A 14305-nucleotide genomic window follows, 5' to 3' on the forward strand; every position below is an offset into this window, starting at 1 on the left:
CCAACTTGTCCAAAAGGGCAGAGACCAAGTTTATATCTGTTTCCTGCCATCCATCTGGGCTTCCATGTTTGGTAAGGCAGTCTCCTTATACTCAATGCAAGCCAACGTGAGCAGTATTGATGTCCAGGCATCTCAGAATGGTGCTAAAATCATAGCTAACAAAACAGAGACAGGCAGAAACTGAAGTAAAAATTCTTCACACTGAGAAACTCCACAGCTGCTAGCAGGATTTGGAAAAGAATTTTATCTGAAAAAAAGATCTCTCTTCTGAGTGACCAGATAGGCAAGGAAAAAGTGACACGAGACTACCTCCCAAAGCTGTCAATAGTCACACACCATCTAAAAATCCACAACTTTTGTGTTGAGAAATGAAAAGCACTGAGAGCTACTGCACAATTTTAAAGCCATCCCAGTTCAGTTATGAAAATGTATCCAAAGTCTATTTGACTAAAACTAGAACACTGTGATCCTTCTTCACCGTGTAAAACAAACACCCCAGATGGCAGAGGGAAATAATTGACGGACAAGTCTTTACAAGCCCCTTTGTTATACTGAGATCAGAGCATGCTGTGTATGTCTATCATTTTCTCAGGGCTTTTTCTTCTCCTCCTCCTGTTTTTTGTCAATGGCCCTGACTTCCTGTCTGCTTTCTATTTACAGTTGTAACGGGAAGGGACAAAAGCACACAGCATTATGTTGGAGTGAGATAGAAAAGGGGGTTGAAGTGTAAATGAAAATTAAATTGATGAATACTTCTCGCCAATATGCTGGTTCACAAGAAAAGAGGACCTATATAGGTTCATCAAATTCAAAAACCTTTACCACATACTGTGAAGTCCAGCATATAGGTACTGTATTCATAGAATTGGTTCTCTCTGCAGAGAAGGTAAAACACTTGATACAGGGGGGGGACAGTTTGGGAATATTTTCCTCTCATCAAAGATAACGTGTTTTTCTTCAGTTTTGCCCACTCTGTCCCATCACCTCTGTCGTAAACCAAACAAGATTCCTATCTTGTAATTCTTTCTCAGAAATCTTTTACCTGTAACCCTGCTCAGAAACTTCCAGCAACTTCCCCGCTGAACCAACAGCTTCTCCCTTCCCACTAATGCATTGGTCAACACCTGGCTTCCTCCCAGATGTGGAACTACATCACTGATGAGAGCCTGGACCACTCAGGAAGATTCATCACAACAGCAGGGACTGGAGAGGATAGATGTGAATAAACAACTGAGATTTTCTATCCAGACCCAGTACTATTTAGGCTTCGAGAAAGAAAAAAAAACGATATTAAAATAGAAATCTGGCATATGTTCTTCACTGCTTACCAGGTTGTTTGCTCAAGAAAGAAAGTGCTGCAGGAGATCATTTCAGCAGGAGAAGGCTCAGAAAACCTGGAAGTCTTTGATGAAAATCTTTTAAATGGCATAGTCAATGTTCAGATTGAGTGTCTGTGGCAGTGAATGAGAACATATTAAAATGGCATGGGAAGCTTAAACTGTGATTGATCTCCCAACAATCACCCTGCTTTCGGAACCTCTCCATATCATTTAATGAGGTGATTTCAATGTTCTAATAAAATGTGGCAGGGGAATGTTTCCAGATGTCCAGTGCGTAAGGAAATAAATGCTTTTCTGCAACCATAGTCTGTGTACTAAACCAACAGACATAATCTTCTGATTGAATTACCCTTCTGTCTCAATTACAGAGAAAGGAAGAGAAATTACAGAGAAAAGTCATGAGATTTTTAAAAATTCTTTCAAAGTGTATCAGTTTTATACAAAACGAAATCCTCCTTCTCTGCTTATTTATTTGCATAAAACTCCATCATTTCACAAGTACTGAAATATCTCCATTTACAGTTTTTCTCTAAAATTTATCACTTGGTCTTCCATTAGAAATAAAAGTGCTGTTACTCATGCCCCATGATTTAGTTCTTTATGTCTTATCACTGCAGAAGAGAGACCTACTCGTGTGAGGCCAGCCTTTAAGCTGCACTTGGAGAACAGAGGAAGAAATCATGATGTGATAAAAAAAAGTTGAGGACATTGGGAACCACAGTGGGTCAGACCATTTGTCCAACATGCCTTGCAGCCAGCACTAGGTGGTCACCAGTGTTCCCAGACAGATGTGCAGCACTTCAGTGTGAACACTGATTTTATTATTTTTCATTCATAATGGTCTTCCGAAATCAACGGTCTGATTTCTCTACTTCAAAGAACTCACATCAGAGTGTTCATGTGACATATCACCAGACCCATACCTGCTGTTGCTCAGATACAATATGTATATATCAAGCAGCCAGTGAACCATGACGGAGGATACCTGTGAACAGCCCTGGCCTCACTCAGACCCTTGTTAGGTAACCATGTGTTCTGATGCATGGGCTCGGCATTTCTCCCAAGTTTGCCAAACCTGTTCTTTCAAACTGTTCCTCAGTCAAACACGGACATCTATGCTTCACAAAGTATTTTTTATGCCAAATATCTCAGAGGGATTTTGGAGTGCTTACATACCTGACTTGTACAAAGCAACCTGACACCTTAAAAGTCAGGAGTGAAATTACTTCCCTCATTATCTCTCCCTTACCTGCTATGTGGGACAGTGACACATAACTGCTATAGTAGAGGACCCATGTCTCTATTTTCTGTCCACTTGAGACTGGATGGTTTGTCTCTGTCTGCATTCACCCATCAAGAGCAAATAAAAACTCAACTAATCCCTGACAGCTGAGGTCACAGCTAGTCTTGATTTCAGTGAGTGTAAACACAGTTCTCTTAGCTGGGAAAAAAGGGAGAAAGGGTGACTCACTTAACCCTCTCTGCTCTGTAAATAGTCTTGTTGGCTTTCAGCTATCACAAAAGCATATTCCACATCACATACGGCAAATATTAACCAGATATTGACTGCAGTTCTATTCACACAACAGTCAGTAACGCTTTCAGTCCTCTAGGTTAGCTATGTTTGGATGTGAAGATCTATATTGACCTTTGAAAGATTATGGAGGAGGAAGGGAATACTTGAAACAGTCAATATTTTACTTAGTGCAGATAGGTGGGTGCCACAGCTCAGAGCAACAGCCCAGGGGGGTTATCTTTTTTCCATGCCTTTGAAGGTTGTATCAATTAAACAAGCTGAAGTGTGTGATCAAGTTTATTTTAGAAACAGTAAAAAGTGATGCCGAAAGCAAACTTTGAGGTTGAAGTGTTTGTCATAACCAGGCAGCTTGAAATTATTGAATATATTTACCCAGGTCACTCTCTTTATATGTTGCCAAAGGTGTGAAGGCCAAGATGCAGATTAAACTTCCTTGTCTCGAGCCTGCATATGATAAGGATGATGTGACCCAGATGGTAATACACAAAGAACAATAGCATAGGTTTTGCCTACCAACAGACTTCATTTGGCTGCCTTTCTGATTATTAACTCCAGTGATTATTGAGCACTTAACAAATGGGGATGTTGTGAAATCTGATCTTCTGAAGCTGAAGCCCCAGTCTTCTCTTTTGATATATAATAGGTCTGCCAACCCATCTTAGGCTACCGCTTGCACCTTTTATTTCCAGAAAACAGAATTGACTATTCCTCATTCTTGCAGGTGTTTGTCAGCAGCTATGCATTCCCTAAAAAAATTAGAAATGTTATTTTTTCATAGAGCTTTTTCTGACATGTTGCAGGGTCGATGCTGTTAGCCATTGTTACTGTGCGATATGAGAACTGTACCATTTTCTCCATTAATTAATTTTGTCTGAGTTAATGATTCATCATGAGCATTTGTCTCTATCTAGGAAGGCAGAGACAGAATGATTAAAGGGCAAAGAATTATATCAATGCATTTTGTTTTTCACCCAAGCTAAGGTGGAGATCCACACTCTTCCTACAACGCTACCTTCACTTCTATAGCCATCCTTGTCCCTGTGTATTTCTGGCCATGAGCAGAGTGACACTGGCATCCACAGTAGGGATGAAGGAATTGTCTAATTCCTGTGAGGAAGTAAGCTTCTCTCTGAGCTTCCTCAGTAATAATTATTAGGGAAAACTGTAAGTGCCATACTTCCACGGATATAATCCGAGGCTGCATGCAAAAGTCACTCCCACCATTGCTCCAGTTATCTTAATTCTTACCTTCCCTTTCAAATCTGTGAGGGCTCTCTGAAGATATCCACATTTTCAGTTTTATTCCAAAAGAAGATGACTTTGAGAGCCTGAAATTATCTTTAGTGTGGGTGATACCTTTCAAAAAAAATAAATAAATAAAAGGCTGTCCTGCCTGAAGTACTTTCTTCTTTCACTTGCTGTGCAAACATCCCAAACTTACACCTGCATCAGATCAAGTGGGTATTGTAGTATACACCATTCCTCTATTCCTAAATATGATACCTATTCATAAGCTTCTCTAGGCACCAGCCTACCCCATTACTTCTGCTGAGTTTCTTCTGCTGTAATTCCCTGCTATAACCACAAGCAGTTAATAGAGCAGCAACCAGGAAGCACATGGGCATGAAGACGGTAGAGGAGAAAATATATCATACACAAAAGGAATTCAGAACAACTTTAAAAAAAAAAAAAAAAAAAAAAAAAAAAACAACCCTAAAAATGGCTTAGTTTAATAAATTGTTTATTTTAATTTGTAGGTAATTTGAAGTGACAACACAAAGTCAGTTAACTTCAAAGTACAGGTGGAAGAAATTTAATATGTAGGGAACAAAACAAGGAGTATGGCTGTCATTAGTGAGGAACACAAGAAACTGGAAGCAGTCAATCTGCAATTGTTCATAAGATTGCAGAGCAATGTATAGCTGATATGTTAGATACTTTTCTCAACATTTAGTCACGAGGGAGTTCACGAGCTTGCAACTTCAGAAGGAGACAATGATGAAAAGGAATAGCGTAGCAGAAATTATGATGAAAGAGGAAAAGTTTTATTAGCATGAAACTGCCCAGAGTCCTTTCCTTAGCATAACAAGTACAATTAAAAGTCATTCCACTAATGAATTAAATACTTCCCGCATTTACAGAACAGTCTACTGTAAGGGAAACTGTGCACTGAATAAACATTCATCCCCGAAGATTTGCTTTATTAAAAGCTTTCTGTGAGAAGCTCTAAAGAATTTCAACAAAACAGTTCAGAAATCTTCAGGGATATCTTGTGCCATGCCTCAGACAAGACCCCAGGGCAAAAAAAATTAGAAAACATTAAGATTGATGAGATAAGAGTGATCCTGCAATTACACAACACCTCAGGAGAGGTACACCTTTGACAGAGCACAGTTGAAAATCTATCATCGGCATCAAAGAGAACTGTGTATAATAGCAAGCACTAAGAACTCCAAACAAAGCTGAGAGGCATACAGGAAAAGTGCTGGTGTGATAAAGCAGAGGAAATCCAGCTGCATGCTGATAAGCATGAAAGGGTTTTGCGAGTCAACGTGAAGAGGTCCCAGCCTGGTGTCTGTGTTCCAATAACGAGTAAATTGCTTGCTACCTTCAGCCCTGGTCAGACACCTTGAAGAAAAGGCTGAAGAGTGTTGTTTGCCACAGCCTGTGGCCTGTTTGTGCTGCCCACAGGTTGTTAAATATTTAACCAAGTCACTAACTATTCACCTCAAAGTCCCTAATTCATTTTAGAGAGTTGTAAGAACTTTGATGTTACTACTGTGTGTGCTTGCAGGCCAGAAGGCCAACTATATACTGGGCTGCATTAAAAAAGGGGTGTCCAGCAGGGAGATGGAGGTGATTGCCCCCTCTGCTCAGCTGTTGTGAGGCCCCATCTGGAATACTGCTTCCAGGCCAGGTGCCTCCAGCACAAGAAAGATAGAGAGCTCTTGGAACAGGTCCAGAGGGGATTATCAGAAGGCTGGAGCATCTCTCTTATAAAGAAAGCTTGAAAGAAGCTTGAAGAAGAGAAAGCTCCAATGAGACCTCATTGTGGCCTTCCAATACTTGAAGGGGGGAGCATGCAAACAGGAGGGGGAATGGCTGTTTACATGGATTGATAGCGCTAGGACAAGGGGAAATGATTAGACAAGGGATATTAAGGTTAGATACTGGGAGGAAGTTTTTCACTCAGAGAGTGGTGATGCACTGAACAGGTTGCCCAAGGAGGTTGTGGATGCCCCATCCCTGGAGGCATTCAAGGCCAGGCTGGATGTGGCTCTGGGCAGCCTGGTCTGCTGGCTGGCGACCCTGCACATAGCAAGGAGATTGAAACTAGATGACCATTAGGATCCTTTTCAATCCAGACCATTCCATGATTCGTTTCAACAAAATGGAAGTAAAGTCTCAGCATTCCACTGCTAAACTGCAAGGCCTCTGGCATTGCTGTGGATGGATAATCAGAATTTACAGTATAGAAAGCCAAATAAAACCAATGCTTTACAGTCACCATCCTCAAAGCATCTTTTCCCTCTTCAACTCAAACACTACAGTAGGAGTTCACTGTGCATGCAAGAAGTGAAAAATCAACAACTTTTCTTCCATGAAAGCACTTACATAATTACTATTACTCATTCTTTTTCTTAATTATTTTTCTATTTTATCTCTCAATTTTAACATGCCATGTTAAAATTGTGGTGATTCTTAAGATTTTAATCTAGCAGTAAAACTCATTAAAATTCAGTGGCATGATAACTCAAATTCAAAGTGGGAATAAATTGAGGCTATTATGTAATGGAATAAGATACTATGGAAAGTGATAAATGTGTCATACATTTACATTTTTTACATCGTTTCGTAATATCTTCCTAAGAGAGATGTTGTAATTCAACAAAAGTTTGCTGGATTCAGTAATGGAATTACACAACAATATTCCTTGGTCTGTAAAAGCTTAAGAGAAAATATTTCATTGGTTGTTAAAATTGTTTCCAAACTGAAATTTAAATGTTTTCAGTGAGTAAAACCTGCTGCCCACACACAGCCTATGCAAGTGGCTCAGAACTGCTCTGAAGTAAAACTTTAATGGTGCATAAGCAAAGGCCCTCTGCGGTAGGGAGAAATGTGGTATAGTCAATCAGAGAACTCAGAGGTCAGGACTTTCAGCTACTAAACTCAAGCATGCATATATCTAGCATATATTTAATGTGTACACACGGAAGTCTGCTTTGTTCTGTCACTTACTGGAAGCCCAAATGGGATATTTCTTTGACTCTGAGTCACCATTGCAAGGATAATCTCAACTTTATGAAATCATACCTCTTCACTCTACAGGAATTATTTCCATATGCTGTGGGATTCAAAATACAGCATCATATAACAGAGAGTCGTTTGAATACATACATTCTGCGGAAAACCTCAGTTCTATAAAAAGTTGTGTAATAAAAAGAAGTTAAAGAGAAGTTTTGCATACAGTTAACTGTTAGTCCTCTGAAATAAAAGCTTAAGTTCTTTTGGCAACTTCAGACTGTTCTGATCAGGAATGAGAAAGCATGCTGACTTTTTAAGGAGTATTCATATAAATGAGGCCAAACGGAGGAAGAAATTCTTTACTGTGGGGATGGTAAGACACGAGAACAGGCTGCCCAGAGGGGCTGTGGTTGCCCCCTTGCTGGAAGCCTTCAAGGGCAGGCTGGATGGAGCTCCGAGCAACTTGGTCTAGTGGGTGATGTTCCTGCCTATGATCTTAAAAGTACCTTCCAACCTAAATCATTCTATGATTCTATGATTCAATGAAAAAGAATCTTAACAATAATTTCCCCCGAGCATCCACAACAAAAAACAGGTAATATCTTGATATCATGCTATTACAATAGCTAAAACATTTTGTTTGAAGGACAGTCCATATCTTCAATGATGATTTTCCTCTGTTTAAAAATGTAAAGCCGATAAGATACCCACCTGCTGTTTTCATTTTGGATTCCTTCCTTTATGTGATTCTTTCAGATTACAAATGTTGCGCTGCTGTCTTATAAGTCAGAGACACTGTTATCGAACGTACAAATGCTTACAGGTTGTCAAAACACCCTTTATTAAATTATTCACTTCTTCTCACAAGTAAACTATAAAATTTGGATTCCTTAATTTTTTTTTCATTTTAGAACATAGATTGAAGCCCCCGGATTACTTTTTTTTTTTTTTTAATTGACTATATACTTTTGAAAGAACAAAAGAAAGATGAAAATGACATGCTTTACTTTGACAGAGGTGTTGCAAATACTAATAACTTTTTGTCTCTGATGGATATCTAAGGATCATAACATTTCCATTTAACTAATACATCATACCCAGAACTTTTTTCAGAAACACTATTCTGTTATATATATCTCCCACCAGATAAAACTGACCTGATTTCTCTCTCTACAGCTAGACATACAACTTCTAATTTAACTACAAAAAAAAAAAAAAAAAAAAAAAAAAAAGCAGGCAGTCATCAGTCTCTGTGATACATCATATCTTCAGGAGGAATATCAGCACTGGCCAGAGAGTAGATTTCTACAGAATCTGCTTGCTCAATAAAATCATCAGAAATTCCACATTTTCTATTTGATTTATATATTTCTTGTTTAAAATTGAGCATTCATCCCATTTCCTATTTGCCTTACTGTTCTATTAGCTTAGATTTGAAGAGTTCTACCCTTTTAAATGTCATAGAATAACAGTAATATGTAAGTATCATCAAACACATTTTACAGATCAGTAAGCCCAAGAAACCCAGCTAGAAGTTTTTCATTTAAGAAGTGGAGGTGATAGTTAAAATAGGACCAGATCCCAGTCACAAAAATGTAAATATAGTGCAGAGGAACCAACTTCTGTTTTCAAATCCCTGTTCTCCATGCCATTGAAAAATATACTGTTTACAAGACCAGAGGCTAAACTGAGCATCTGCATTCACAGTCAAATATCACTCAAACAAGAGAACTTCATATTTCCATCACAAATGACATGTGCAATTTCTCTACACAGGCTAAAATGACCCTGAATTCGAGGAGGACAGGATTTCTTTGGTCTTGATTGTTGCTGAAGATGCCCTTTTCTGAAAAATTACATTCTTTTAACTTTTAATTAAAGAAAAAATTACAAAATAGAATTTAAAGTCAAAAACTGGCAAGAACTAAGGAGGAAGTACATGTTTGTACAAGAGAAGGACACCCTTCCTGAGTGAGTAAAGGGGCACCCAGTGTGTGCTGAGAAGATCAAAGGGAGAGGAGGTACAGATGAAAAGATGACATGGCGGCTGAACTCCTGAGAACAGTTATTTGCACATTTCACACATTTCATGACTTAAAACCAATCTGTGCACAAGTTTTCCACACCACCACGTTGCAAGGGCATGCCAGTGCATCTCAAAATGTCATCCCAGTGCCAGTGTTTCCATCAGAAACATGTGTTTACAAACACATATCTGCTTATGTGCTTATAAACCTCTTTTAATTCCAGAATTGCTTTCAGACCAATAATACCCAGTAAATGCACCAGCTCCAAGCAGCCTTTAATTTTGGCTAAATTTCAGGCCACTTTGAATACAAGTTTTATGACTGGAGCCTTTTCCTACATAAGTTGCTAAATATATTTTCTCACAGGAAACTCTCAGGATTTTCATACTTGTTTGGTAGCTCTGTCATTGGCATTATTTCAGAGGTTACAGACAACATGGTGAAGATACCAGAAATACTACTGAATAAAGGCCTCACTGAGAATGGCAGGCTGCAACACAACAAGATTATATGACAGCAAAGAGCAAAAAGTTCATTTCAACATGAAGGCCTGTGAACTGAGAGGAACTATACTGAGTACATATACATCAGCCTTTGGTCTTTCAATACAAACCCAAATACAGGCAAAGCATCAGCAAGCAACACCAAATGCTTCCATCTGTAGGACTCTAAGCTACCCACTTTGAGTGCTTTGTCTTAATTCCCTCAATTTAACTCAAAATCAGATGCTGTATTCCAGTCATAAAACCAGGGTCATGAAATGACTCTGATTAACAGTAACTCTATCTCTCTCTCTCATACAGAGGAAGAAGAAGAAGACATTTTGTAGAAATTCTGCAAGTGATCATAAAATCATGAGTTTGGAAAATATCTCTAAGGCTATCTTGTCCAACTGTCAGCCTACCACCACCATGCCCACTAATCCCATCCCTCAGTGCCACATCCATGCATTTCTTGAATACCTTCATGATCAGAGACTCCACTATCCTGTTCCAATGCCTTACCACTCTTTCTGAGAATAAATTTTTCTTAACATCCAACCCGAAACTCCCCTGGTGCAACTTGATGTAATTCCCTCTCATCCTGTTACTGTTACATGGGAGAAAAGACTGACCCCCACCTTGCCATAACCTCCTTTCAGGTCATTGTAAAGTGAATAAGGTCTTCCTGTGCCTCTCCTTCTCCACTGAACAATCCCAGCTCCCTCAGCTGCTCCCCATAAGACATGTGCTCCAGACCCCTCACAGCTTTGTTGCCCTTCTCTGGACATGCTCCAGGGCATTGGAGCATTTTTCTTGCAGTGAAGCGCCCAAAACTGAGCACAGCACTTGAAGTATGGGCTCACCAGTTACTGGGCAGACAGTTAAAGAATGATAACAGGACAATAGAAGGGGCAGCAAACTAGCAGAAATAGATGGGAACTAGTTGTCAAAAGTTCCTTAACCAGCATTGTCAGAAAAGCCAACACAGACCAGCATTAAATCTTCTTACACATGGCCAAATCTTAGAAAGCTGGTTCAGGCTGAAGTTCCTGAATCTCTTACTCTTTTATTCATGACTTGAAGTAACGAAAACATTTTATACAGAAGCATGATTGTTATGTTGATGATGTCCCTCCAACTATTTACAGAAGCAGTGCCAAGATACCACAAGAAAGGCTGAGCATAAAGTATTTCCAGTACATCAAAAAGCAGGAAGTATGGTAAATCTTCCCACTAGAAAGAACTGATCTCATGAGATTCCCTGCTCAACTCCTTAACTCTTGCCGTCCCAGTGGTTCAGAGAGTAAAACATACAAATTTACATCAATTCTGAGACAAGCTAACAGTAAAATGGTGGAAATCGTTGATTTGTGGGAGTTTGAGTCTGTTCACTGATTGAGAGTGAGGAAAGCTGAATTTCCAGCCATTTCAGTTCCATCCCCAGTTTGGCCTGCTCTCTCACCAATTGCAGCTTGTGGTAATACATTCTTTGCAGCTCAACAAAAGCATGCATTTTGCTGTGCTCTGCTGAGCTGTGTGCAAGGGGAAGAGGGCAGTGCAGGCCTGGAGGATGGGGAAACAAAACCGTATGTGAAATGCCTGAGGTTTGTCCAGCAGGCAGCAGCAGCTGGGAACCACTTCCTTATCTGCTCCTGCAGTTTCTGGGGAAAAAAAAGATGTTAGTGCTGTAGCATCATCTGCATAGGTCATGGTAACCAATGCTTCCATCCAGGGCAGCATCCTGCCTGCAGCAGGGGTGAAAGGAAAGAGATGAAGGGCACCCATAGCCTATTTGCAGAACTGGCACCAAACAGGCTTAAGTCTTGCTCCTACATGGGATATAATGATCTATAGTAAGTCTATGGAAACAGTAAATGGACTGCTGTGAGGAATTATGCTTCATAGCAGTTAAGGTGACAGGCTGGTAGCTTAGCTACAATTCATGGCAACTCTGGAGCTTCCTGGTCCCCATGAGCCCTTCCTTCCCCTGACTACCTTGCATCCTGCTCTGCCTCCCGCTCTCTACTATGTCTTGGAGAAAAGTGATACTACTTCAAGCCCATGAAATCTCCAAATCTTGAAGATTTCCTACAGATGGTAGTATCAAGGGAAAAAGTCCTTCCTCATGTGAAATACTGCATATCAAAACAAAGGCATTTCAGAGACAAGCAAAGAAGAAATGTGTCTAGCTCACAGCTGAGTGATTATTTTTTACATAGGCTCCCTAGAGGCTCTTTCATACCACAGTCTTCAACTACACAGGGATTGAACCCCACATGTGATTTTTCTCCTCTCTTGATGAGAAGCCTCTGTATTGTCTGTTATTAATGATCTCCAAGTTCTCAGCTTGGCAAAACAAAGGGGGTTATTTTACACTGCCTTGTACAGGGAATTAAGTCAATTGACTTAGGAAATGATACTCCTTTCTGGGTGAGGCTCCTTCACAGTAAAAGTCTGGCAGATCTCTTCAGAGCTAGCTTAAGAGAAGAAAAATTTCCACTGCTGTCATGTCCCTCTTCTCTGCCCCTTCCTTATTGTGGTGGGATAAGCAACAGCATGGGGAGAAGAAGCAAGAACACAGTACTTGGAGCTAGCATGCATCTCAGAAGTTAGTATCTCCATCAGCAAGTCTTAGCATCATCAGCATGAAATCTTAGGTCTTAAATACATGGGCACTGTTTGGGAAAGCATCCCTAATGCAAGGTATCAAGTAGTGATACACATGATGGGAATGAAAGTTCTTTCTGAGTGAGTTGGGCTAATGTACACAGAGAAAGTAAAACTCATGCTTGTGCATACCTCATCCATCTCTGAGCTGCCAGTAAGGGGAATGCCTCTTATACACATGATGAAGTTGCTGGCTTGTTCTCCAGCCTCCTCCTTCCTTCTCTTTCCACTGTAGCTGGGCTGCCCTTATAGTGACCAATCTGAAGCATTCAGAAAAATAATGCCAGGCTTGAATCTTTTTTTCCTTAGTGCCTGCAATTTTCTCGTTTTTTTGTCATCCATTGGACATTTCATAAGGTCTTAGATTTTTCCTAAGTCCTCATCTCACATTAGGTGACTGTCTTTGACAAAACCTATGTAAAAGAGATGGATTTGCATCAGCGTGGAAAAAAAACAGTTTTGTATCAGTGAAGAAGAGCATAAACAGATTTTAGCTGGCATTTCAGAGTCTATACCATTCATTGTTTCAGCTGTCAGAATGATCCCTGGATGTGTTCTGACAACAAGATACGGATTGCTTGGGCATGATAAGGAAGTAACTTTTCTACCTGGGTTTAAACATCTCCACTTCATTTCATAGGAACCATTTAACGGATTGTAAGGTGAGGGGATGGATATCAAAGAAGCAGGCTACAGAAATGTAGAGAAAACAGGTCTCTTAATCTGGACCATCGGCAACCAGTTCTATGCATTTTACTGTGCCTTTAGACACAGTCTTGCTTCTCTTTCCCTGTCAGAAACAAGCTGGTAGGATTATCGAAATGCATTTGCTTACCCCAGAGCAAAGGCAGGCAGGCAGGCAGGCCTAATCCTCCTTCAGCTTGTCTCAGCCTCAATGCAGAGCCAGCCACTGGAAGGCAGCTCATCAAATGGCTGTAATGTGACCAAGTTTCCCAGCCTTGAGGATGATAGGCTTTAAAATAAACTGATGCAAGCCATTCCTAAATCAAACTAAGCATTCATATCACATTAAAACTTCTTTGAAGTGTCAGAAAAGGCCCGTTTTTCAGTAAATGAAGAAACTTTGGATAATACTGTAGATTTTTCTCATGCTGTGAGGAAGTCACGCAGGACTTTGGGTTTATTATACTAATGCTAATAGGCATGTATAAAGGTTTGAGTAATACCTTTTGATGTATTTGCTAATTGCCTTAAAATTTGCCATACATAGGCACATTTTATTTAATATGGAGACAAGCCCAGTAAAAGCACATGAATGGCAAAACAGATTAAATCAAACAAAAGCTACCTTACTGTCTGCTAGACAATGTCACTTCTACCACAGATGTTCTGGTCAAAGAAGACATACTGCAAAATTTTACCCTGGAGTAGCTCACTCCCAGTTATATTACTCCAAAGTAACTTCTTTCTGTGTCAAAGCTACCATTCTTGAACCAGAACCATCTGAATGTCACTGAACCTTGTGACAAAGTCCCCCAAAGTTTTATATTACATATATGCTATATAGTTTATACATATAAAATAGACTGTCCATGTGTGCATGTTACAGTGACAAGGATATTTACCAGGGTTTTCCAAACATATGCAACAGAAGAAAGGAAATGATTAAATTTTCTCCTGTGAAATAAACATTAGGCACTATGGAAACAGCAAGGGTTACCAAACAATTTCAGTACTTCTTTGTCCCTTGCATACCTGAGGACTATGTTAAGCACATAAATGACATTTAGAGACACATAGAGCCAGAAAAGTCTTCTTTGTCCTAGAACAGCACTCCTTTTTAACAAAAATATTGTCAGATTAATGAGTCTTTCAAGAGATATAAGTTATTGAAATGCTTATTAATCATATTTTGATTTAATCAATGACAAAATGAGTTAGCAGCAGATTTTCCCATACTATCTCAATTTTTATCTTCCTATTTTAATTAAAATAATACTATCCTATCATAGTTTTTTCCTGCTAAAGCAGCAGTTCTTAATATTT

Source organism: Tympanuchus pallidicinctus, unplaced genomic scaffold (assembly GCF_026119805.1).
Source record: "Tympanuchus pallidicinctus isolate F22 unplaced genomic scaffold, pur_lepc_1.0 scaffold5, whole genome shotgun sequence".
NCBI lineage: Eukaryota > Metazoa > Chordata > Aves > Galliformes > Phasianidae > Tympanuchus > Tympanuchus pallidicinctus.